Source organism: Sparus aurata, chromosome 5, assembly GCF_900880675.1.
Source record: "Sparus aurata chromosome 5, fSpaAur1.1, whole genome shotgun sequence".
Classification (NCBI taxonomy): domain Eukaryota; kingdom Metazoa; phylum Chordata; class Actinopteri; order Spariformes; family Sparidae; genus Sparus; species Sparus aurata.
The window spans coordinates 24,297,293-24,324,538 of NC_044191.1; the positions used below are offsets into that span (position 1 = coordinate 24,297,293).

At 43.7% G+C, this 27,246-nt stretch overlaps 1 protein-coding gene across 12 annotated transcripts in view; it reads left to right on the forward strand.

Annotated features, from left to right (window-relative positions):
* Nucleotides 1-56: 56 nt before the first annotated feature.
* Nucleotides 57-27,246, forward strand: part of slc20a2 (solute carrier family 20 member 2) — a 55,167-nt gene continuing 27,977 nt past the window's right edge. For 2 of the 12 annotated variants that reach the window (XM_030416685.1, XM_030416686.1), the window contains exons 1-2: nucleotides 4,531-4,633; nucleotides 5,039-5,351. The gene's annotated coding sequence lies outside the window, so the exon portion shown is untranslated. Of the gene's footprint in view, nucleotides 146-4,530; nucleotides 4,634-5,038; nucleotides 5,352-5,379; nucleotides 5,532-11,756; nucleotides 11,779-13,384; nucleotides 13,517-20,943; nucleotides 21,059-23,098; nucleotides 23,363-23,676; nucleotides 23,848-24,182; nucleotides 24,662-25,193; nucleotides 25,217-27,246 lie in introns of those variants that run through there. The other 10 variants (XM_030416674.1, XM_030416676.1, XM_030416678.1 and 7 more) reach the window with 10 other exon arrangements.

Below are 27,246 nucleotides of genomic sequence, written 5' to 3' on the forward strand. Positions count from 1 at the left end.
GGAGGGAGGGAGGGGGGGGGGGGGGGGTCCAGAGACGCCACAGCTGATGGATGACAGGCTGTGCTGCACATACTGAACATACCCTGGCTCGTTGTGACGGAGAGGGGGGCATGCATCATTGTCTGACTGAAACAAGAATGAGTTGGTGAGTCAGAGGGCTGCAGGGAGCTCACAACAAGAAGCAAACAGAATCACAATCACAATTGCTTTTATTGCTAAGTAAGTTTACACATACGATGGATTTTCTGTGGTCTGTAAAAACCAAACCATAGTAAAACAGACATAATGAACATGGATATAAACAGTGTGACCAATTTTAAAGTAGGTGAAGACCATCTAGATCCACTCACAGTTAAAGGTATTATTCAGGTGATGTGGCACACTGAAGCTGCATTAACCTTCATGCAACATTTTATGTTTTCAAACTTTTAGTGTTGGATCATTTTGGACTGGATGAATGCATACTGCATACATTTTGGCAAAGGTGTTTTTTTTTTTAATTCTTTCTCTTGAATTTCAACCTCAGTTCATATAATATCAATAAATCAGCCAAACTTTATATATATACAGCACCTTTCAAACTGCAATTCCAAGTGCTTCACAAGTGATTGGTTTAGAGACTAATGTAAATGTATGTATATAGCACCTTTAAAAACAGAGTGCTTTGACAATCAGGCGAAAGCAGGAAACCCAGGAAACATTATTGCAGAAAAAAACAAAACAAGAACACAAAATGTAATAACACAAATGAAACTGTGAGTCTTTTACAAGTAAAAGGAATAAATTGTAAAATTGTAAAGTACAAAACTTGAATAAATGTACATTATTTTACATTCCATCACTAATAATAAGGGACATTCAGACAATGAATTATTTCATATTTGTGTTTCTATTTCACAGCAGCAGATTGAAGAATAAATCAAAGTTTTGCCCACATAAATATTTCACTTCACAATACATCAGATGAGAAGCAGTGAGTGTGGCTGCTATATCCTGATATGCCACAAGGTGGCAGCAAATATTTGTTGCAACAAGATCTGTTTAGAAATGCTTGTATTTAATGAGGAAAATGAGCATCAGGTGCCCACTCAGAATATCATGTACAAATCATGTTAAGAACATCTAGAGTGAATTATTCAACAGACCAAACAGGAGGTAAAATAACCTGGATTTATGGTCCAAAGTGTGCTGGTTTGACCGATTAAAAGAATAGTGAGCAACATGTTGAGCCATTTAATGCCTGTCTCCTACAAATTACATTCATATGCCACAAACAGAGAGGAGCCTTTTAGATGGTTAGGCAGGTGCATAGAAAGAACATGACCTTGACACTTGGCCATTTCATATCCTGTCTGGTCCTTTAACACCTTTTCAATATTTTATCAAGACCACAATCTTTTCTCCATCCTGAGATAAGTTTTAGTTCTCTCAACAGAGGCATAAAAAGAAAGAAACGTCGACAATATATCAGCACGTATAATGTTCAGTGTGAAACTGTTCCCGTTGTATTGCTAAAAATGAAACACGATGGGTAAAAAATGCGGGCAGAAGATCAGAGGTTTCATGTGAAATGTATGTTTTCAAAGTCAACTTTCACAATGTGTTCACCTGTGGGACTACATGGTCTCGCGACTTAATACATCAAAGGGTAAAGCTTCACATGTAAAATACTGATGTTGCTCCGTGTCTCTCCGGCAATGACATGTCAGTGTTGTGTGTTCGTTTCGTTGTGCTGCAGTTCACACAGCTCGTGAGCCAGCGAAACCTAACGTCGAGCCGGCTATCTTCACGATCACCTTTGTAAGCAACATACATGCACGGCAACTGACGCCATGGTAACGGTACTAGTGAGGACGAGACGGTCTTAGTGCGGGTTATGTAATTGGATTCCAGCGTATGGGTGTTAAAAAACAGTCAGAGAGGAGGAAAGTTAGGACAATTTGTACAAGAGGATAAGAGAGAGTGAAGAAGACTACTTTGCTGGCAAAAACAAAAATACAGTCTTCGCGTGTGTAACTTGGAATGTGAAACACCACTAGATTCATATCATTGGATTCTGAATCATAAAGTCTATGACACATTTAGGGTAAAGGTTTGTTTGAGGGGTGGGAGTGTATTCAGAAAATGTGGTAAACACCCCTCCCAACCAGGCCTGCCTTGACACGAGGCTCATAGAGAATGTACGCTTTATCCTGTGTGACAAAAGCAAAGCTGCAGTTTACCCTAATTAATGGCTTTTCCATACGACGTCTGTTTGCCAATGTATAGGCTCTTTTCCTAACTCCGAAAGCATGTCTTTGAGAAACATAACAATTCAGTTGAAGATGATACATGCCAGGAAAAGATAGAATAACGTACGTCTGACTGTCACTGAGAACATTGAAACATCAGCAACAAGCATATTTCAAACTGTCTGATCCAGTGATTGTTTATTGTAACAGCACAGACCGTAAAACACATTGTGCAGCTGCCAAACAAAGCTCAACTCAGTATGAGAACACTCCTGGAAAGCGAGAACAAAGAGGATCCATTTCCTGTAACTGTGATGAAGCTGTGATATTTGTGGCGTGACTGTTAAAGAGCAGACAGAACATCTGAGGCGCCGCAAAGCATTCGGTTCTGATCAGGGTCGCTACACGTGAGAGATGAAAATGAACTCTTGCTCTTTTATTATAACCTTGGATCATCTTCAGGAAAAAAGAAGGGACAACTATAGGGAGAAGGTCACAGATGAGACCTGGGAATCATCATCGGCTGAGATGATCCACACAACCTCCACATGAGTCAGACGCAGTGAGATCCAGCGTCTCGCCATCCTCATCCGGAATTCGATCCAGCCTGTCATCGCCGTATACCAATCCCCCTAAAATCCTTATTCAATCATTCTGGTCTTGGGGCAAGTTTAAACCAGTTCCTGGATCAGGTTTATGAACATGTGGTCTTATATAGTTGCGTCATACAACTTTGTGCTCATGCGCCAGGCGTATGATATTGTGGCCGTCTCGTTGTTTTGAAGAAGACGTCTCATTCTTTACAATTTTCCAACATGTCCGCTAGGTCGTCAAGGTGTTCCACCTGAAGCTGAGTGAGCTTTTAGAGACAACTCAGGGCTCGATTAATGAATGAAAGAATGGAAGCAATTCCTGGTCTTCCACAATAAATGTCCATACTAATGGAAGTCTAGCCTCTAATTGATAACCATACAAAATAATACAGATTAATATACATATGAGCTACAAGAGATGCGATGGAAAAGGTGCAAAAAGCCCTCAGGTTGGGCCTGACAATGGCAATGACTACATTAGTCTGTCATAAAAGAGAAACATTTTAAAAATTTAACAAATCTGTGTGATTAGAAATCGTGTATTGATGATTGTAATGGTGTAATCGATAGGGCTGCCTATGGGACAGGATTTTGTACAAAACTGTATTTCAGATTATATTTTTGTACAACCTGAAAAAATAATAAAGACACTTTGAGCAAAAAGAAATAAGATTCCAGATGACAAGAACACTAATGAAATTAGGATTAGTGGGTTGTTGACGAAGATAATCCATGAGGTTAACATTGCAGAGATAACAAAACAAACCTTTAACAGATTTCTTAAATTGTCCTGGTGCTAACTGATAAATGGCAAATCATCCCACATCACTGAACCTCTGTAAATCAAACCACACTATAGTTGAGATGTTCGACAGATCGTAGGCTTCACTCTCATTGTAGGGTCCATTTATTAATGTCAGGATTATTATTGCTCTTTGACATTGTGTTTTTCTGCTTGTGTGTGTTGGCCACTCCTGCGGGGGGGATGGATTGGGCTTTGAATATACATATAAACGCTTGAAAACCTTTTAACGACATCTACTTTATCCTCAGAGGGGTGAGCATTAAAAAGAGCTCTTTCACTTTTTGCAAATCTGCTCTCAGCCCCTTACAAGATAGTCACAGGATTATAATGACAGGAAAAGCCCCATCAGAGGGAGCGTAAGCAGAGTTGGTCAGCGAGGTTGAATGCTGATCATTTTGGTGCCGTCTGGTGAAATGTGTCGTGGATTTTAAAACATTTTTACGCTGGCTGTTGAGTCCGGAGTGGAATAAAATAATAAGGTGCCTGGGCAATGCGTGGGTGAAAGTAGGCGAGGAGTCAGTTGTTCCACCCTAACCACCGGCTGAGAAGTCATGTCTCGACAAGAGGCAGCACTTATAAGTTCAAAAGGGGAATTATTTTTCAGATCACACACACAACAAGGGACTCCAACATGGTCATAAATATTTTATTTTGAAGGGGCTGTTTCAATCTGTGGAGTGTGTTTCCCTCGATTAAGGAAATTCAGGTGAAAACCGGAAACATTTGATTTTTCTTTTAATTATTCACACATTTTAATGTGCTGCTCGCCATAGGCTGTATGTATACCCCACAGTTGAAGCAGGTTTGACTACCCCCCTCCTCCTTTCCCAGTCTCCACCCACCCACTGTTGTTGACTGGCTGCGCCGGTTACGTAACCCATTTATGCCTCGCGCACGTGGCCACAGCCATAATAGACGGGCAACATTTTGACGGATTAAACGTTACCACCGACCCAGTAATCACAAACCTTCACACAGCAAAGCCACGTCTCTACCTTCTTCTGGTAGGGGGGTTGGGGGGGTCAAGGAACCCCATTATTGTGGGGTCGCTATAAAAGATAATAATCGACAATGGGGGCTGGCTGTTGTATGGGGAGGGGGACTGTGTGTTTGCTTCTGATTAGATCTGAAGGTGCACACAGGTTGCCTGTATTCTTTATTTTATCACTAAAATATATTTAAAGCAAAGTTACGCACTGGAAAATAAATATCCAAGCGTAACATATGGAAACCAGTTGGATATATTTTTACGCACAAATAATGCTCTTAAATCCCCCCTCCTCCCCCCTATATGGTCTCAGCATGACCTCAGCAGACTGACCACTACTCCTCTCTCTCTCTCTCTTTCTCTCTCCCTCCTTCCCTGTCTCACGCTACCCTCCTCCTCCTCCTCCTCCTTCATCCCCTAGCTGTCATCCCGAGCAGCGTTGAGACTACGGCTCAATCCCTAAACGCCCGGATGAGAGCAGCAGCGGCGGCAGCAGCAGCAGTAGGCGACATTCAGGGCAACATGGTCGCATAGAGTCCGAGGAGGCGCACAGAACACCCCCCCCTCCTCAGCCATTGACGGGACGACGCACGGGGCCTCTGCTGGAATCCGTGACATTTTCGACGCAGCCCACGGAGCCGAGCCGCTTCTGGGAAACGTACAGGCAGAGATATAGAGGCGCGGAGGCGGAGAGCAGCGGCACGTTTCCCCCCTTGTGGTGTCCTATTTCGTTGGTGAGTACATTTTGTCTGGCTGCCCCTGTCTTCTCCCGACACCAACACCCCCCTCTTCCCTTTCCTTTACCACTGGGGATTTTTTTTTCCACAAATCTTCTTCAGTCACTTTTTCCTCACGCATTTCCTTTGCGGTGAGCTGTCTGTGCGGGGCTGCATTTTGGAGGAGGAACGGGCCTGGTAAGTGTGCGCGTAAAAATAAGACATGTCCGTGCGTTTCTCCTCTTTCTTTCTTCCTAAATGAGCCGCTGCAGCTCCCCGGACACGCAGTCTGCTGACTCGCATTAACGCTATTTTGTTGTGTGACAGGAATCACCGGAACATGTTGCGTTTCGCGTTGTGTGCTCGCGATTCTGTTGCCACCGCACGCTCGCACGCACGCACACTGACTGAGTGTGTGAATGGAGCTGCTACACGTGTGTGTATGTGTGTGTGTGTGTGTGTGTGTGACTCCACATCCGATAGAGAACCACAATAGCAGTGATTCAGTCGGGCTGTCTGCTGGCGTGTTCACTGGTCTGAGCCAGTGTGGGAAACTGGGAAAAGCCAAGAAAACGGCGAGCACTTGGCCCGCAGCGGCGCGTCCAGCGAGGCTTTAATTACTCTGCTGTTAATCACGCGAGTTCATTTCACTCTGTTGAGCTTTACTGTTTGACGACAAGGCGGGTCGACAACTGAGCATGCGCACTGTGCGCTGCCGCTGCCGCTCCATTGCCCAATAACAATAAGACAAGCCTGTCCCAAACATCTCAGAAGTGGCCCAATGTCACTTCCCTGCTCTCCTTCACCAGCTTCAGGCTTTTTGTTAGTCTATCCTCATGTTTGACTGGATGGTTTAGTTGTGTCAGACGGTCAGGCAGCGCAGGGGAATGATAATGTATAATAATATTAATAATGATATGATCTGCTCACCTGCAGATATCTGTCTGCACCAGCAAACCAGGGAGTTACTGTGCTACACAATATGTTCCAGGCTCCACCAGCTTCCTCTGCCCTGCCGCGAGATAACTACTTCCCAAAAACAAAAATCACAAACACTGGAACATACACACAGTCAACACGGAGGGGTGGAAAGACAAAACAGGAACTCCTTTCAAATTCAGCTTTGTACTGGAGTGGAAGGAGAAATACACCACTGTAAAGTCCTCAATTAGACGGATTTATGTTTATTAGAGAAAAAATGTTCTTAATAATAATGATAAAAAAAACCTTGTTTATTACAATACAGAAGTTACAAGGTGCTTCACAGAATGTAATACCATACAGTACAAGAAAGGCAAATGAAACAATTAAAATGCGATAAAGTCAGATGCTTCTCAAGATACAATACCGGTGTGAAGAGCAGTAAACAAGAACTTTTCCTTTAAATAATATGCTACGAAAAACGCTGGAAATCTAATAAATAAATCACATGCAAAAAGAAACTAGGACCAATACAGACAAATTATCGTAATAACTGATGCTTTATTGTGGGAGCAACATGTTACTGTGGTAGTAACAACTGATTGTAGCAACTTACTAGCACTATTAATTGAGTGATTTAATGTTGAATCATGTGTTGTGTGAGCTCGTTGTGTTTCTTTATGTAAAATCTTAATTTGTCTAATAATTTAGCTATAGGCAAATACATGCATTTTGTAAAAGCACAATATGTCCCTCTAAAATGGGGTGGAGTACGAGTATTGAGTATGGAAAAGGTAAATAGTTAAGTAAAGTACAAGTACCTCAAAATTGTTCTTACGTAAGGTATAGCAAGAAACATACTTAGTTACCTTTCACTATTGTAATGCCGACCCGACACACTTTCATAAAGTTAATTCACTGACAACAATGAAATTAAAGTTCATCCTGTGTTCTTTATGCTCCACCTGCCCTACACCCGTGACTCCTCTCATCCTATGGCTCACATAGGCAGGGGAAGCTCCCAGCGCTCACAGCAGCCAGTATGTGGCCTGCGAGTTAATGATTAATCTGCATATTACGATAAGAAAGAAGGAAAAAAATGCCGGGGTCTGCTGCCACGACCTGTCATGTTTTTTCTTTTTTTTTCATTCTCTTGAAAAAATGTAACGTAGGTGCTTTTTACACAGCAGGGGCTCGTAAACTAGAAACGCGCTGATTGCTCTATCTTGTCTCGCCATAAAGGTTGTCAGACAGATATGAAGGCGTATTATGATAAGATGCACAGATTAATGACTTCCCCAGTTTATCACACACCTTTTCTACTTTATCCTAACGTTTTGAGGGCACAGTCTGGGGCCCTCTGTTGACCACCGCCTCTGATAAGGAGCATGTCGCCAGCCTCTCCCTCTCGTGCATTGTTAAAGAACATACCCACCTGTCTGTGAGGTGTGCTTAAGTGATAATTAAATGGCACAGGAATTTACTGGCCGCTCCTCACGCCCATGTTCATACTGTAGGTACAGTATTTGTAGAGCTCCTGAAAAGCGATTAATACAAATTTAAAGCTCCTGCAACCACACAGTTAAATTTTTAATTCCCTAAAGCGCTAGCCGAAGAAACACGCTTACCAAGAAAACACTGGTGTTAAACTCGTCTCTCCAGTGGTGCTGCCTCGTCCGACAGCTCTGTCGGGGAGGGAAAAAACGAATATCACCGTCTTTTTTTTTTTAACTGGGGCTTAATTAGGTTTTTTCTGCAGCTATCTTGTAGAATCAAGGTGGGTTCGAAGGGACATTAGGGACAGATTCAATTCATATTTCCTCTGTACTTTGACCCTCCCTTTGTCAGCGTAATCCTTTCGGAGAAAAAAAAAGAAAAACAAACCGAGGCAGAGTGATTCACACTAAATTGCCAGGGTGCAGCTGCGGCTTCGGCCACATCGTCAATAGAGCTGCTCTCTTGTACGCTCAGCCGTAAATCCAAAAGGCTTCAGGTCAGACACACAGCAGCGGCGTGTGTGTGTTTAAACAGTGGTCGAGTCGGCGGCAGCTCATGTTTTCGAAAGTTTTGTGCGTTGTCGAAAGCTGGCCCGGGGGGGAGGAGGAGGGGGAGGGAAGAGCAGTTCACATGCACAGAAGAAGTACGTTGTGCAATGTTTTCATGTTCAACAAGATGCTGAAAGAGTAGAGTCAGACCAGTTTTCATGGAGGTGATCTTGCTCGGCGCACGTGTGCTGACTGTTGACGGTTTCTAAGAACTGTCTGCCCTCCGTGACTCCACCTTTTGTTCCAGGTCGATGTCGGATTCGCTTCAGGCCTCTTGCTCTGTCACAAAAATGTCTTCCATGAGCAGGCAGGTCACACCATGTTACTTGACAATCTCCCCCTACGCACATTGTCGCTTCGTGGACTAAGACTTTTTTTGCTGTGTTTAACCAATATTTGCTTGTACTGGATTTTCAAGTATGAGGATTTGCTGCCTCACTTTCACCATTTGCACACCAGAATTAATGTCGACTCTTTTCATCAGGCTACATCCAGAAGACATTACACTTGTTCTGATGAGTCTCAATCAACAACACCCTGAATTATACTTGTTTTTGTTTTCTTCGGGAGCCAGTAATGTGTAAGGAGTGACACATCTCTCTTCATTCATATCTCTGTTGTCACAAATCTGTTACTGAGAAGGAAGCAACTGCAACCGTGACATGGAAGGATGGAGAAGTGCTAACAGGCCAACATCCTGAATTTAGACCCAAGTCGTAGCATCGGGCCTGAAAAGGGGAGAAAATGTACGTGTTTACGTGGCTGTTGTGACCTGTGACTACTGCAGAATCATTTGTTGGCGAGTAAAGGCAAATTGTATACGTTCACATTTAAGACAAAAGCCAGATGTTAGCAGGTGTTAGTGGGGTTTTCTGTCCAGTGTGAAAGGGGTATTTGTTTTATATCTTGGCGATAGCTCGACAAATCCTGGATCTTTGACAACTCGCCTATTTTAACACGTGTACTGGTGTTTCAAAAACCTGCATTTACGCACTTGTTTTGGTGTAAAGTTGGCCGGTATTGAAAGATTGATTTGTTATTATTCAACAAAAGGTTGCATAATGAAACTCCACTATGCCACACACACGAAATAAACAAAAAATAAAACTTCACTTCACATATAGTTGACATTCCTTCACTGGAATCAGCTGACATATACACTAATATAGGCATCTGCAGTATGTTCATATCTGCTGAGATATCGGTATATCTTCTTGCGTCTGACTTTTTTTCAAAACAAGCAATCTGAGTTCCTCACCTCGGCCGCTCAGATGGGAATCTTCACTGTTTTGTTGACATTTTCAGTGATGCTTAGTGACATGGCCCCTACGGATGACGGTGACAGCCAGTCCACCTCTTTGGTCCAGACTGAAATACACCATCAATTATCAGATGGATTAAGATGCCATTTTGTACATACTTTCATGATCCCCAGAGGATGAGTCCTAATAACTTTGATGATCCCCTGACCTTTTTCCTACACCGGACTTGCGTGTTGGTCTCAGGTCTCTCTTGGATCGGCAGATGAAATTGATAGCTCTGATTTGTAGCACCTGTCTCAGCTGGCGTAAATGCCTGTCAGGTGACTGCAGTATTTTATCCTGCAGGAGGAAGAGTGCCGAAAGGTTGAACGTCATCAGTTGAAAGTGGTGCTTTTGAGCAATTTCCCCAATACATGACCAAATAATTTTCCAATCATCAGATGGAGTTTGTTTTTATTGCTTATCAGTAAATGTTGGCATGCTAATATGGTGGACTCTTTAGCATTTAGCCTGAAGCAAACCACAACATAAAAGCTGCAAGCATGATGACTGATGGATGCCTTTTTTACGATATATTCCATATTGAGGTTTTGCAAGTATAGTCAGCTGCCTGATGCAAAAGACGTTTAGATTTCCGAAGTGAATTCACATTTTCTAACACAAATGACCTTGACGTTGTGCATCTACGCGAGCAGGAACAAAGGAGAAAGAAAAGTGTGGAAAATGCATAGGAGTCTTTTCTGGTTTCCATGACGGTGGGGCACCGTGCAGGCTGGCCCTTCTGCCGGTGGGTGTGTCTGCATCTCTGTGGGCGGAAGGGCAGTTGGCATCGGGGCCGACAGAGTCACAGTCAGAGAACAGTCTGTCTCTCTGATCGGCCCACCTCGCCCTCGGAGCACAATCATCACACTGTTATGTCTGAGTCACATGATAGCACAGAAAGAGTGGGAATCGCCATGCTGTGTATGTGTGCGTGTGTGTGTGCTTGTGCTAGCTTGGCTTAATCCATGTTATTGTTGAAAATCTCGTTAAGCATGTCACTGATCATGTGGAGCCGATAACGTGTGTTTTCATTTTGCATTAAGGAAAGGTCAAAACAAGCGCACTGGACAGGAGGGAGGGCAGGAAAAGGTCCGGAGCGAGGGTTGTTGCACGCACTTAATTAAGTTGCGAGCCAACAGCGATGGGTGAACACGCCAAAAACAAAATGGTACAAGCGTTCAGGATCGCAGTGTTTAAGACATCGCAGTTCCGTGAGTCGCTTGACGATTTGAGATTCCAGCATTGCTTTGGGCTCAGGGCACTGTTAAAAGCTTGGGAAAATAATCAAAAACCCTTGTAGGTCTTAATTAGACTACTTTACAACCACTGGTTTTGTGTCTGTTTTTGAACCAGATCTAAGTTTTCTGGACACAAAAATACTTTAGGGCCACATTTACGCACTGAAATACTTGTGGTTTGTGCACATATATGTGCGCAGCTGGTTTCGGGGAACTCCTGCCCGGTGGCAACCTTGCAAACCCATTTTTGAAAAATGTCGGCACCCCATAATGCTCGTAATGCCCTGTCCTCCTGTCAGCTCCTGTCACGAAGTCCTGCATTCTTCTTTCACCCAAAAGTGAGCCTTAATAGCTCATAATGCCTCGAAGTCTTTGTCCTTCATTATTGTCTTCACAGCACGATTGTGGTATTTTCTTCTGTCTACTTGACAAATATCAGCGTTTACAGCGTCGACTTAGTCATTTAATCCCCGCTGGCGGCCATAGGCTTCCTGGTAGTCATCCCCATCTGGGTTGCTTTGAAGTGAACGGCCCTCGCTTAAAATCGTGGTGGGTGATGCACAGAAGAAAACCTCTATTCTTTAAGTTATGGCCTCCTTAAAGACTAAACCTCTAGATTCTTCCTTGTAAAAAAACAAACTCCATATTGACATGCAAACAATTAGCCATTTATAACCCCAGTTAGCGTGTGACTGCTTGTGCTAGTTGCATCGTTTACTCTGACCCATTGTGTGTTTTTTGGCCCGTGTTTGTCCTCTCCACTCAGGCCATGAGAGCCATTTTGTAGTGTTTCTGGTGGCCTTCTGTAAGCGGCGGGGTCCGTATCAAAGCGTTGTCACACAGAGCGTCTCTTGTTTGGGTGCTGGCCTGGTGTTAACTATGCTAATGACGAGCTTACTGCCCGAACTGTGAGCCATTGTGGTTTTCTTCATGGGAGGTAGGATCGACATTATTTTCCTGTTCTTCTCACTCGAGTACGTTTGTTCAGCAGCACCTATGTCGTGCTTGACTTTAATGAGTCACCATTTACCGCAAAGGCTTGGGGTCAGGTTGAGGTCTTGGAAAAAACTTCTGATGGCAAAACACTTGGGGAAATACGGAGAGAAGCCTGGGAAAAGTTATTCTTGGGAGGATCTGTCATGTCATGTAAACATCATGTTATTTTTGTCCTCTGTGGATACAAACCTATGCCTCTGTTACCTATAAATTAAAAGTAAATACCTATAAATTGGCTCCAGGTTTCCATAGAGTGGTTCTTTTTTCTGATGGGAAAGTTGTGTGGGTGACTTGCACATGTTAGACATTGTTGTCTACATCATTTTTTTAAATAGCTAAATTTTGCAGTACGGACTGCTTCTCTCCTTCGTTGTTGCTTATATATATGAGTGGGAGGATTAAAGAGGATGATATAATGTAGGGGTGCTCGATGATGGCAAGAATCATACAGATGACAATTACCTGATTGTCTTTAGAAACATCATGCATTGATGAACTAACAGAGGATTTCTTTGAACTGTAAATATAATTTTGCTGTGGAACACATTCTTAAAAATGAATAAAGAAGCTGCTATTTTATCTGATCAAAATAAAATCTGTGACTAAGTAGCATTATACTTAACTACTCTGCTGTCGGCTCCTGTGCTTTTATAGTGAAATTTAAATTGTAATACACAAATTTTCATTCCCACAAATCCTATTTCTGCATCATATTTTGACCCTAGTGTTTAGAATGGAGTGGAATGCTTACATGTGACTCTCATCCTGAGCTAACATAACGGCAGCAATAGACGTGCCCTCAAAATCTGTGCGGCAGCTAGCTTCTCCAGGTTTATACCAACGGTGACTTATTGGAAAGTGCTGAACTCAACTAACTGAATTTGGTTTTTTAGTGAAGGGAGAAAGTGCAACGACCGCTAAGATTATTTTGTAACAGTTGGAAGCCAAAATCGTAAAAACTCAAATGTGATCCATTTGCGAAATAACTTCGTTTAAAATGATTAGACCGGAATATTCTGCACGGCACGCAGCCCTTGCGCAGGAGTTCCAGGAGAATGTTTTTTCACCGCTCTCGGGCTTTCATATGGTTTGACTGAGACAATTTATTTGATTTCCGTGTGAACGTCTTTGTAATGAATTCTCACAAATATAATTGTATAGTCATAACCTTTTCAGGAAAGCATGTGTTTTTCAGTTTCTCCCGTGGGAAATGGGGCTCAGTAGTTTATTTTGTCTCCTGCTGTTTGAACAGGTGTGAGCTCACATGTCCATTTTCAACTTGTGAGAGGTGTGACCGGCCCTCAGAGATGAACGATCGACCTGTCTGCTGCAACGCTCCTCGCCGCTGTGCTGGCAGTATTGCCTACCGCCTGCGTGCGTTTGATTGTACGGATGGGGCAGGGCTCCATGTAAGGATGAGCAGCTGGCTGACTGGTCACTGCTCACACTCATGTGACACTGCTATTTCTAGCCAAATCATTCCTCCTCCCTTCTGCCTTTAGCAACACGAGCAAGTGGTGGATATGTGACACCTCAGAAAATCAGCGAGGCCGGAGGGTGGGGGCAGTTTGTCAGGTGGAGTCCAGCGGTAGCTGTTCAGAGGCCACCCTCGTGAGCTAGGTAGAACAATGGCACATGTGAACATGAATTATTCTATTTCGGAGGACAGTGAAATGAAGGTATGTGCTGTAAGTTCATTGTTACTACTACATTGTTTGTCAAGCAATGTTTGCATGTTTTTCAGATGGCACACTCAAAATAAGCACATGTTCTGTTGGCTGAGGCACATCTGTTCAGCCAGTTGACAGGATGTCAAGAGACCAGGGGATAGTGATACTGTAGTATGGAGCTTTTCTTAGTCCGGGCTCGGTTGCTTATTGTCATTTAGTTTCGAAATTTTTTGACAGTTCAGTTGGCTGTCCAATCAAAGAGTCAAAGGTAGAACCCTTACTGCACCCTCTGCTCTCCTGAGGCTCTCCTCGATAGCCCCATTTGTTTCTCAAGGTGCTGATCAACGACATTACCTAATGTGATTGATGAGGTAGAGGTTACGTGCTCACACATTCTCGCCGTCTCATGGTGCATGGTTTCGGGGATGTCAAGACATCTGTGTCAACACATTATGTGATAGAATCTACTTACAGGATCACAGAAGTTTCCCTGTGGAATAGTCAGGTTGACATGTCATGTTTAATATAACATCTTTGGCGCTGATCGGACTGGTTCATAACATATTCTTAATTGAATTGATATTCTTACTGCATGGTTTGTCCAATGGAGTGACTGTGATGCAAGCTGAAGGTATTTTAAACAAGTTATGTCTTTTCATTTTTACCAACGCGACATTTAATTGCACAGTGTTGAGAAAATACTATTGTGACGACTGCGCTTAAATCCTGTCGCTACGCCTTAACAAGCTGCAACATCCTTAAGATGAATTAATCATGGTGTTCAAAGTGAGCGGAGGATATGATTAGTGGTCTAATACAGGCCCTCCTTTCTAATAATGATAAATTGTATAATCGGTCCTCCTTAGATCTACAATAATCCAAACATAGAAATGAGAACCTTTCGGGAGCTGAGCCTGGAAAAATGCACTGGCACCAAAAATACTGCTGTACTACAAGAAACCCTGGGGAAAACACTGAAAGTGGAGCGTGCACGCAGGTCCTATCCTTCAGCAAAAAAAAATTGCTTTTCCAGGGTAATGTCAGGCCAGTAAACGATGGCAGACAAGGATTAAATATCATACAGAATCTCCTGGGTTCCCGGCACTGAACGGGCGATGACATCTTCTTAATGTTTCACGCATTCCAGGCTGGCTGCAGTTCTACAGTCAGGGACCCCCCACCACCACCCAGTGCCCCGGTAATGCTGAGAAGGCTTTACCCAGCTTCAGTCTGAACAGTAGTCAACAAACCTGTCAACATAATCTTTGCACATAAACACTCCTGTTTCTGGCTTGATAAGGCAGTTTTGCATGTTGCCTTCTTGCTAAACTATGAATTGTTGTTCTACTGAAACTGTGATTTACAGGTGCTGGTATCTTATTATTAACACGGCCTGATAATCTTCAAAGTGAAATGTTATTCAGGCGAGTATGTTTAAGGCTGACGATCGTGTTTTTTGCTTTTCCATAAAAGACTGACAGAGTGGCCTCTCTGTACACAAAGCTAGCAGGCAGCAGGGCAGGCGGAGTGACAGTAGCCAGCTGATGTCTGAATCTCCCCGTTAAACTTTCAAGCACGTTGTGTCATTGCTGTTAAGCTCGATGCCTAAAGGATCTCTGAATTGAGACTTCCAGGATTTTGGGCTGAGACGCCGTCTGTCAAGGCGCGTCAAGCTAACGTTAGCTCAAGCAGCTAAAGCGCTGTCAGACAGCGGAGCTCGTCAGTTGTCAAGATAATTTTCAAATGCGACTCATTGGCAGTTTGTCATTATTACTATGTGGCCAAATATGGAAATGATCATCTGATATAGAGCCACTTTTAGATATTATTAAAGACGCACTGTGTAGTTTTGGGTAAGAAATGTAAAGAGAGCAGAGCAAGAGAAAATTGTGAGAAAATTGTAAGAAAAACATCAGTTGTGATGGATTTTCATGTCTGAATAAGCAAAATAAATACAATGTCATACTGTTTCATAACGTCCTAGCTTCAAACGGACCTCATTTTCCTCTGAGGCTGGCTTGTTTATTATGGGAACATATCGATTACATATTTGAGCTTGTATAACAATTTTATTAATATTGTAAATATCAACTTTCTGAGTTTGAATTCATTTTCCAAAAATATATAGTGCACCTTTAAAGCGAAACTCTTGCCAAAAAGCAACCGAGGCTTTATTTGGGATTGAATATGAGTCAAACCTTCGTGTAAAGCATAATTACGACGAGGCACTTTTTAAGATTTACCGTAGTTTCGGTTTTGGGCACGTTAATTTTGAATGGGAGAGCTAGGGGCATGACACGCTAGCATCAAAATCGCTATTTTTAGAACAATAAGAAGGCTCGACACAACATGAAACTTTGCTCGTAGCATCACCAGGGTCTCTAATCATGAGTAGTTCAGAAACCTTCTTTTTCATAAACTCTGTGTCCACAAACAATGCTCTCAATGCTCCTGTTCATGTGTAGAGACCCTAGTGATGCTACGAGCAAAGTTTCATGTTGTTTCGATACTTCTTAGTGTATTAAAAATAGCGATTTTGATGCTAGCGTGTCATGCCCCTAGCTCTCCTGTTCAAAATTAACGTGCCCAAAACCGAAACTACGGTAAATCTTAAAAGTGCCTCTTTTGTTGTAATTATGCTTTTACACGAAGGTTTGACTCATATTCAATCCCAAATAAAGCCTCGGTTGCTTTTTGGCGAGAGTTTCGCTTTAAGTAACGCCCTGCAGGGATGTGCTCAATTACAACTTGTCAATTTCAAGATCCTCGCTAGTCAGGAGCATAAATGCTAATCAGTTTAACACATAATTTTATTAATGTCTACGTTTTAACTGCTTGACATAATTTGAACTGAATATCATGTCTACCTTGGTGCGAGCATCGGTGCTAATGTTACTAATGTGCCAGATTTATTATAGGCAATACTTTATCCGACAATATCTAACCTTGTAGATCAAATTGTGCTGAAGTTTGAATATTTTCTGAATGTTTTCTCTCTTTTAGACCAGCAGACTGACCCACGTTTAAAATTTAAGTTTGAGGAAAGTTTGGGAGGTCCTCAACAGCAAACAGCCGCATTCTTTTATTCAATTCTAGTAGACAGGTTTGTCTGTGGTCACACTTGGTACAGTCTTCTCGCAGGCATCTCACGAAATCAATTCAAATAACGATATCGGTTGGACAGATTGGAGTTATAAATTGCCACCAAAGAGGCCGAACCCGCTGATGTGTTTGCCAGTAGAAAGCGCTCACTGTTTGTTCTGCTACGGCTTCATCTTTACCTCATTACGTTCATGTGTGTGGCAATAAAGAGGCAAATTGAAACCCGTAGCGGAGAAGATGCATCTCATCGGAGACACAAAGCGATCCCCGCGCACTCAGTTCTGCTATAATAGAGCTATGTTTCAAACGACTGGGCTGTTATAAAGTCATCTGGAGGGACAAATTAGATATGCGATTGTGTTTTTAAAATGGTGGAGGCAGCAGTATCTCAGCAAGTTTTCAATGAACACCACTGCAGCCTACAGCTTGCAGGAGGCACAGTAAGACTAACTGGAAGAGACAGCGGTAACCTCTCGCTGTGGCAGACGCACGACATGAACAGTTACTCCACGCTTGTAAATTCTAGGTATACACGTGGAAAAACGCAGGGATTTGAGCCTGGTTGTGCCCCCTCCTGGTGGGGCAAGATGATGTTCTGATTTGAGGCGATGGGTTGAAAAGTCTCAAGGAAGTCTTGGTATTAGAGGTGACCCTCCTCCCCGTTCACCCTCCATCACCGGAACACCAGCAGACCACTTGTCACAATGAGTTTCCTTCAGTGTCGAGCATGCTGCGACGGCACTCGGACACAAATGAAGTAGCACATGTCAGACACAGCCTCAAACGATGCTGTTCCCGAAAATACCTCCGCCCGGAGTCAACAGCTGTATTGAAACATTTTTGCAATGGGTCTAAAATTGTCCTTTTTTCTTTTTTTTTTTTTTTTTTTTCAGTTATAAAACAGGCACTTTGTCTGTGAGGAGAGTCTGTTTTGAAGTCCTCCTTTCAGATTGTATTTGTTCAGTATTGGAGTAGAAAAACCTGCCAGGGTGCGACCTGATTTGCAAACTCGCCACACAAATGCAAAAATGAACACCGCTCCTTTTTTTGAGTTGGAGAGTACAATCTGTGTTTGTGCACCATGTGCTGTAAGTGTGCAACACAACTGGCAAACATGTGATAGATAACGCCGGTCACACAGTGTGTACTGTGTGATTTTAAGATTAACTCATTCATGCTCCAGAGGTAGTGGCAGCCGTCGTAGCAGCATGGGGATCCAGCTCTCCTGCCAAGTGATATTTTTTACTCTGCGCTCAAGATTTAGATTTTTGTTGGTGCACAAATGTGTTCGCTGTCAGGAAAACTGCCCGTGGACTCCTCAGCGTCTGTCACTGTGAGTCTTCAAAGACTTTTTGTCATTTATAAATCTCTCGAATGGATCCTGCTGTTGCACAACAAAATACCCTTGACGGTTTCAAACATCAGCTTCATGTTAAAAGTCGTGACTCTCACTCAAATCTATTTTATTAGCAGTACAAACATCGTAGGGACGTAGCAGAAATATGTTCCCCAGAGGGAATACGACATACAGTTCACCCCCCGCGGTGAAGACACGCTGTGCTGAATTCCGCAGCAGTTTCCTCTCAACAGTATTGTTTTCAAAAATGACCAGCTTTATTTTCCTCCCTTTATCAGGATGTCGTAAGAGCACGGCATGAGGTTTTTGTTAATTCAACATATTGAGTGATGAAGGTGCATCAACCAGTACCAGTCAGAACTTGGTGTCACTAAAACATTAGCTGTATTTTAGTGAGGATAGTCTTTGCATTAATATAGTATAAATTAGATCGAAGGAGAACTATTATGTTTTAATGTTTTTTTCTTTCCTTCAGCATTTTATATAGGTTCTCTTACAAAGGTCAAAGGTCACACCATCAGAAACTTTCTCCCACAGAAAATGCTGCTCCTTAAATGCCTCATCAGTAGCCTTGCCTTTAATTCTTTGATTTTCTGACATCACACTACTATTTGTGTTGCTACTAAAATATGTTTACACGCTTTAATGTTAAATTAGTTTTCTCATAAAGTAACATACCTGGAAGTGAGCATAATAAGTCCCCTGTGACCACAAATCAATGGCAGTTTTTGATAGTTTGTGATAATCACAATTGATTTTTAATCACCGGGCCCAAGTCCAATTCTATGGTTGTTGTTTTTTCCCCCCTATAAATTCAAAAATTCTAAAAGTTCTTTAAACAAACTCGCTTGCTCGAGACCCCTTGACGTGATTAAGGCCAAACTGCTGAAGTCGTCATGTGAACTCCCCCCCCCCCCCCCCACCCCCCCCCCCCCCCCCCACCCCCACTGTTGCGACCGACCCAAGTGCCATTCTCGCAGCTCATTCTGCGGCCTGCGGCCCGCGGCTAATACTAGCAGCACGGTATTGAGCATTACTCTTAGTTTTCACCTAGAATAACTAGCGGGGGTAATCCGCTGACTCACTGACTCGCAGGCCTAATCTGGCAAGGCTCGTGTCGTTTTTTTTTCTTTTTCTTCAGCCTTGTGTAGGATGTGTACACTGAGGTTAAGCGTATGGTTAAATACTGTGTGTGTGTGAGTGAGGGGAGGGGGCAGTATGCGTAAGTGTCTGTGCAGAGGCCTGGCATTCCTGCAAAGTGGTGGCAGAGCGAAGGACCCCATGTTCCCCCCGCTGCCGCCACGTCTCCCAGTACGTGCGCTCAGCAGCAGGTCTAATCAAAGCGCTCCATAATACTGTTAGCTGGGTCATGTGCTGGAAGCCAGGATTAAGAGCAGGAGGGCACAGGCCACTAGATCCAGCTTAGGGAGGGGGTGTTCTCCCTTTCTCTCTCCCTCCCTCTTTCTTTTCTCTCTCTACCTCGCTCTCCATACTCATCTGTTCACATGTGGGGACAAAGCCATCCAAGGTCACAACAGTCCGTAATACAGTAGTTACACGGAGACATAATGAGTGTATTAGATTGTTTATTTCCTACTTTGCCTCAAATCTGTGACAGCACCAATGTAGCACCAATGTAGTCACTTTGAGCTGCGGCAACTGCGAGTACAATAAAAAAACTACACATATATGAGTAATATCTCAATGCAACATTATGTATCAGTCAATCTTTTCAATCATTGTGGTCGTTTTCAAAAAGAAAGTAAGTAAAAGTGTGAAAATAAATGTGTAATGCGCATCAGAGTACCTGGAAGTGTATTTTATATTTGCACTTTATGAGGTAGTTTTGTGTTAAAGGATCAATTCACACAATACTGAACATTAAGTTATTATCTGTTCCCCCTGTGTACATTTGAAGTTTTAGTCCTCAAAACATTTCTGAAGATGGGGACCAAATAAAAACATGAAATCTCTTCATAAAGCTCTTCAGGTAAAATCCAATCAAAATCCAAGTCTTTGGAAACCCAGAGATCCTGCATTGGCTTGAAAACAGCATCTTTAGAAAGGGTGTGAATGTCTTCTCAGCTCAATTTGGGATCTTGGAGCTTCCTGAGACTTTGATCACGCTGGACTTGCTGTATGGAGCGTTGTTATGTGTTTTGTTTGTCTGTTTTTTAAGCTTTCTAAAGAATTCCCCATCTACTTAAGTTGTTTATGAGAATGCTGCAACGCTATTTTTGCTGTGAGGCTCCAAAAATGTTTTGTGGACTATGACTCGTGACTTCCCATTAGCATGGGGATGACAAAATAATGACTGAATTTACATGTTTGGTGGAACTTATCCACGAATCACTATCAAATGCCACATTGACTCTTCTTCGATTCAATTTTGTAAGACAATAGAAAATGTAAAAAATGTACCGGAGGATTCATTGGTTTAACAAGCTCTTTATAAGATCTCCACCTTGGAGGACACTTTTATTAAGATTTCATTGTCAAAGCGATGTGGACAGAAGGCCAGAACAGAGTCGACAGTGTGCATTTATCTACATTAGTTTGGAGGTAGCCTAAAACATAATTCATCATGTTGCTACCTGTCCTTTCTCACCAAGTCTCTCTCATTATCGGTGCTGCGTTTATCGGCATTCACTAATACCGGCACCCACTTTGCCCTAGTAACACATTTTAATACCGCTGAGCATGCCAGCAGTAGATTACCAGCCTCAGCAGTCGAGAAAAGAGGTAGGTAGGTTGGAGGTCCTGGCAGTGGTCTGTGTGCGCCGGGCCAGATCAACATTTCTCAGTTTCCACACCTCAGATGAGGAGAGATAGCGAGGGGTAAGCAGAGGGGAGAAAGGGCAGGAAGGACAGGGGGTGAAGGGGACACACTCCTGCTATTTGGTGCCGATGCTAATTCGCGGAAGAGAACTGGAACTGTCCGGATAAAGCCTAGCACGGGGAGGGTGTGAGGGAGGAGGAGGAAAACAGAGAAAGGGTCAAGGGTAAGATGACTCCCATGCTCAGGAACACGAGGACAGGTGGGAGAAAGAGAAGAAAGACGGACTGCGACCTCAGAAAGCCCACAACTGTCGGTAGGTACTGAGCGTAATTGTGTCGGTGGACCTGTGATGCAACGGGCCGGCCAACAAAACAAGCCCCCTTACTGTTGGTAATAAAATTGTTGGCTCTCCACATAAATCTTTGAGGCACATTTTGATTGGTCAATTAGAATCCCTGCTGTGAGCGTGGTTTATTCTCAGAGATGACTAATAGTTTCTGCTGGCCTAATAGCTTAATATTGCGTTGGGCACCGTGTCCTTTGTGTCGCTGCTATTTTAGTGGTTTTTATGAGTGTGTGTGCGCGCTCGCTCGCTCAGCTGGACATCTCCAGAGAATGGTGTCAAATCCCAGATGTATTAACTTACAAGAAAAAAAAAAAACACGACTGTTTGTTGTAGCGATATGAACTTCCTCGTCATCATTCTGTTTTATGCCCGGTGTTGTATGGCTGTTGATTAGTGTCCTTTTATGGGCCCTTTTTATGAAGCGCCATATACATAAACAGTGTAAGGACAGTGGAGTGAGTCTGTCTCAGTCACTTGAAACAGTTGTACAGACACTCAGAACAGGGAGGAGGCGCTTCAGTCACTTTGCCATTTCAGGGTGAGGGAGTCAATCTTGCGCACAGTCTCCTCTGAAACCAGAGAGAGCTGACCTTAAAAGAGTATTTAAACATAAGGCTAACTCAACACTGACAGCCGGAGGGGGGACTCGATTGTTTGCTGTTGTAACGCAATCTGCTTTTGCGTTGCTAAAGGCTCGTCCGGGGAGTGTGAGTCTGACGTGTCTCTGATTCTGTCATCCCTTGAAACTGGAATCGAAGAGCTCACTAAACTGCCATATTAATCCACAGAGGACACTGAAAACCACGAAGTGGCTTTGACATCACGGACTAATGTGTCAGAGTTCTCATTTGAAATAGTGATAAAGTATTGGGTGTGTTTAGTGGGCGGTAAACTGGACTGCAAGGAATGTAAGGTAACACTAAAAGATGCAATATGCAAGTATTGGACAGCTGTATGATTTAGCCATCTGCTACTAACTGTAGTTGCCATTAGCTAGTTAGCTTAGTTAGCTGTGCAGTTAGCAGTTCAGAGCCTGAGATATACTGTCTATTGGCTCTTGAATGAGGTGTAAAGTTGTATTATGAGACAGACAGGACTGTCCTAGGTAATTTGCACGCTATCTTCAGAACATGTATAATTGCAACAATTGTTTTTCACATCACGTCAAAACTGTCATTGTATCACATTCTGTTGATACTTGGAGTTATCATTTCTTCGTATTAAACCTTTTTTAAAGGGAAGTGCCAAAAATTTCTAACTGAAAAGGGGTGTTCATACTGCACAGTGTGTTTACAGTATAAGCAGATGTTCTAGAAGTAATCTTCAACAAACACAAGAGTTTAATGTGTCCAAACATAAATGCGCAAGTACACCGATGACACCTTCATTTACATTTCAAACTGACTTAGGCGCCACATGTTGTCAGCTTTTGTGTCAAACCTAAATAAACTATGAAGGGAAAATAAATATTCATGAAGCTTAAGGAGGCGATTTTGTCTCAGAGGAGGGATTGTGCTTGGAGATGATTTACTGCAGCCCTGGGACTTTAACCATGGTGAGAAGTCAGCAGGATGATGATCGCTCATCTCTACCAGGGCCAAAAAAAGTCTTCTGAGAACTAATGATTTAGCCGCAGGCCCGCATGAATTTTTGACGGATCGCCTGTGTGCTTGTAATGGTCGTCAAAAACAATCCGAAGGATTACCAGAGTTACTCGCCTCTTGACAGCCTGACTTAGTGCTGCAATGCAGGCCCGTGGCATCAGAGGGAAAAAAGGAACGGGTTAGAGGATTTATGGAAATGTGTTGAACCTTTTGGGGAACCTTTTGAAGATGGTGTTGAGAGCGACATGCTCTTTGCAGTTATGCGCGCCCTTGTTGTCATTCTTAAGCGACCCCCCTCCTGTCTGTGCAGGCTGACTGATCTCAACACTGTGTGCGTCTGTGTGTGTGTGTGTGTGTGTGTATGTGTGTGTTTTGGTTCTAGGAGACAGCGCCTCCCCGCTGCGAAGCACAGAGTCAGAGGCAGCAGGTGCAGCTGACGCAGATAGGCTTTTTAGCAGGCAGGGCCAGTTGGGGGACAGAGAGGGAGAGACTGAGTGAGAGACGATAGAGGAGAAACCACGGGAACTCAAACAAACACAGGATCAGACCACCGAACGGCACCGGACAAATGAATTTATCGCCCCTACTCTGGCGCTTGTACAGGCTTTGAGAGCAACTGGAAACCGGACCTGGACTGCCCAGTGGCACCGGGCGTTCAGAGGTGTATGTGAGTAATTACTGTTTCTGGTTTAAACCGTGCAAAGATATGTGTTGAGGTCAAGATGGAAAACGTGCATGACAGGATCCGTGTGGTTGAAAAATCTCTGGTGAATTTTTCCAAAGTTTGACAAACATTTATAAAGATGCCGTAACCATTTAAAGAGCTGCAAGTCTTGCGCTGCCTTCCAGAAAGCTCCAACTTATCTGCTCTTCTCAGCCTTATCTTTCGTATACTTGTTCTTCATGCCTCTTGTCGTATTATCAGCGAGGGTTGATGAAATACTGTATAAGACTCTGGCTCTGCTTTTTGTATTTTGTCAGCAGTGAACCCGCAGCGACTCTGCTCCATCATTGTGTCGACGAAAAAGCCCCCCGTCCCTGCCATCTGAAACCAAGTCACATAAAGACATACTGTTCAGCATGTCTGTGAAAGGGGCAATTGTGGCAGAGACAGTGATGGGTGGACCGGAGCCAAATGACAGTTTTGAGATGGTGTGTCTTCTTGTTTCATTGTGCTGAATACTCGCAGTTAACACGCATCATCAATGATTGTGTAACCTGGAGCTCATTCCCTCAGTCTTCAGACTGTTGCTCTCATTTTAAACATGTGTATTAACATTTGTGCTGGCGTATCGTGTTGGTCTATCTGCGACCAGAGTGACCAAGGGAATGCTGGCGCTCTGAATGCCCTTGATCTGTCGGCATGCTTTTTCTCCGGCTCTCGAAACACACATCCACACACATGCTCACCTCCTCTCCCTCTCATCTGCCCCTGGTTGGTTATCCTCCTCCGCTGTCATTGGCTGCCTCCCCTCCATCTGTCCGTCCTCTCCGCGTTCTGACAGCCAGTCAGAGCGGCACCCTCTCCTCTCCGACATTTGTCATTGGCTGGCGTGCGCTGTGAATGCGGATACTTTCTTTTGAGAGGCAGTCTAGACTCAGCTGGCTGCGCCGCTCGCTCGCTCTCTCTCCCTCTCTCTCCTCCTCTCTCGTGTTATCTCGCTCTCTCCTCCTCTCTCCTGCAACACCACCACAACCTGCTGATTTCTCACTAAGCCTCTCCTGCTCCTTCCTCTCACTCCTCCTCTCCTCCTGTCATCAGCTGTTCTCTTCCACTCTCTCCTCATAATTTCATTTTTTTCCCTCATCAATCACATGCTCACACGCCCTCCCCCCTTTTTTTTTTTATTCCCGGTCCATTTTTTATTCTCTGTCCGTGTTTCTCCCCAACACTGTCATTTTGTCTTTGACATTCATTCATCTCCACCACTTTCTCACCGTCCACTGACGTGAGGGAGACATGAAGGTGAGTGGAGCTGATTTCCAGGCCGATCTCCTGTCAGTTCTTTGTCTTCACGGTACCTCTCTGTTTTGTTAACTTTGTTATACCATCCGGTTGATGCGAGTGTGTGGTGTCCTTGGAGGAGCCGGCCGCAGTTGCGTATGCTTCAGGTGTAACAATTAGGCAGCGGAGGTAGGATGCTGCTGTGACTCATCATCTGACGCTGCATGTATGTTCTAGCACTGGTCCTCTCAGCATGTGCCTGGAGAGGAAGGGTTAGTTGATGAGGGAGGCAGGCAGGCAGGGAGGGGAGGGGGTGTTGAATCAGTGCGTGGATAGCAGCCGCGTGTCAATGCAGACTGTAGCTCGTGACACAGTGTTTTGCACCAGCTGTGGCTGTGGTGCAGTGGCATCTCGGGCAGATTAATGAGCATTGTACGCCGACGACGGCAAACAATTAGAGAAGTGATCGCAGCAAGTAGTTTGTCTTCACAGTCATGGCACACGGCGTCTGCTTCCAGAGGTCAGTGCTGTAACAGGTTAAAAAACGCTCCGCTGGGGATGTGATGCAGCCAGACGGTAAGCTGTCAGAAGAAGTGTTAATATTCCCGACATGTATCGAACGATGTCCCTCAAATGTGTCCTCCGGGAAGACGCGAAGACCTAATTTAGTATGTAGCTTTTTCCCCTTGTTGTGTTGTCTACTTTTGTGTGTCAGTGTCCTCATTATCTGTGCTGTTTGCCACCTGACACCCACAGGAAGAAAATGTGTCTGCCAGAAATAATCCTCAAGAGCATGTTGTCTCACAGAGTGTGGCGCTTTCAAGTGTTTTTTATTTAGGTTAGCTTTTTTAGATGGGACAGTTTATTTCAAGCCGAGTGCAAGATGGTGAATGTTGGACTGACTGCACTCGACGGAGGGCTTTTCTCATAAACACACACGGCTGCCATGGAAGCCTGACCCCCAGGCATGGAAACACTGACCCACAGACTGCTCCCAGTGGGCAGGCTGTGCTGGCCTGCCCACTGGGAGCAGTCTGTGGGTCAGTGTTTTCAGTGTGTGGACAGGTGGAGCCGGGCATTAAACCGCCAACAAAAAGTGGCGCAACCTGCTCCACCTCCAGACTTCCAGATAGTAAAGTTTGTTGTAAACACCAAGGAGTTAGAAAACCTCTACAAGCTCACTGCAGTGAGAAATTGTGAACACACTGGGATGTGGAGTAGCAGAAAGACATCTGCCTCCTTTGGGCTTTTTGACGTCTCAGTTAGAAAATCGAACCCTCCTCTTGACCCTGGTCCGCACTGAACAGCTGAACCTTGGTCTGACCCAAAGAGGTGGGATCATACTGAACCATGGTTCAGTTCGTTTCTAGTGTGAAGACATTATTTTGAAAGGTCTGGACTTTCAGACTTATCAGAGGAAGTTACGAGAGGCTAAGGTAAGAACTGGAAACCAGACATATCGGTAGATACACCTGAAGTTGAAGCTGGGAAAGACTCAACCATGTCAATATGTGAGATTGTTGGGCGAGTGCTATCCAGGTCATCATAAAAAGACCTATTTTTGTAGCCTATGAAGTGCTGCCAAAGTTTGTTGATCTTCAGGTGGTATTGTTGTCCCGTCCTCACTTGGCTTTCTCTTTCATCGCCTCAGAAAACAATTGAAACGCTTTTTTTTCCCCTCCCAATTGACTCTCTACCATTTTCAACCAAGTTTGAATATCATGATAAAGTATCAATTAAAATCAGGTTATAAATGTTTGGAATTACTCGGGCAGCATAATCAAAGGTTTCCTTTTCCACACTAAGATATTGTTGGATCAGTTCTAACATGAAAAAAAAACATTGCGGGTATCTCCTTGTGTCGCAGTGTAATTACCAGCAATCACTCCAGACAGCTCCCGCATCCCTGGTGGTCTCAGGTTCAGCACCTTGGACAGCAGTCGTGACACACTTGTTGTAAATGATGCACCTGAGCTCAACAGGGAAGCGGGATGTTGCACACTGTCGGCGTTTTCCACGGATCGTCTCACAACCTTTAAGTCTGGTTACGTTCTCAAGTCACAGTGGTCCCGTTGTGTTCCAGAAGCCTCCGGGCCAGATGAAGTCGAGTTAACCCGCTGCCCTCTCAGAAAACAAGAATTGAATAAATATGCACAGCATTCTGCAACAAACGGCTTGAAACTGACTCATCACCAGTATTTTAATTCCATAGTGGTCCTTTTAAACAAACTCTGAAATGATAATTAACAGCAACATTGATTCTAAAGCAGCTGACATCAAGTATGTCTTGGTAATAACTGGACATTAACCTCCTCATGGATTAAAGAAATGTTTTTTTCTCCCTCCTGTTGGTGCAGAACAGGAACATAATCATGGAGTGTGTTCTCACAAAGCCATTATAATCACTGCTGGTGAGTCTGCAGCGTGGCACTGCAGACTCTGCTTGTTTTCTGGGGTTTTTGGGGGTTTAATACTCCTTGAAGGTGAACTGAGATGTAGATCCAGTGGATGTCATGTTTTAATATCTTCTTTATTATTGGGATGGAGGAATAAAGAGGAACGATAACCTTCGCAGAGGTTGTATAACAGTTTATGCAACTCATTTT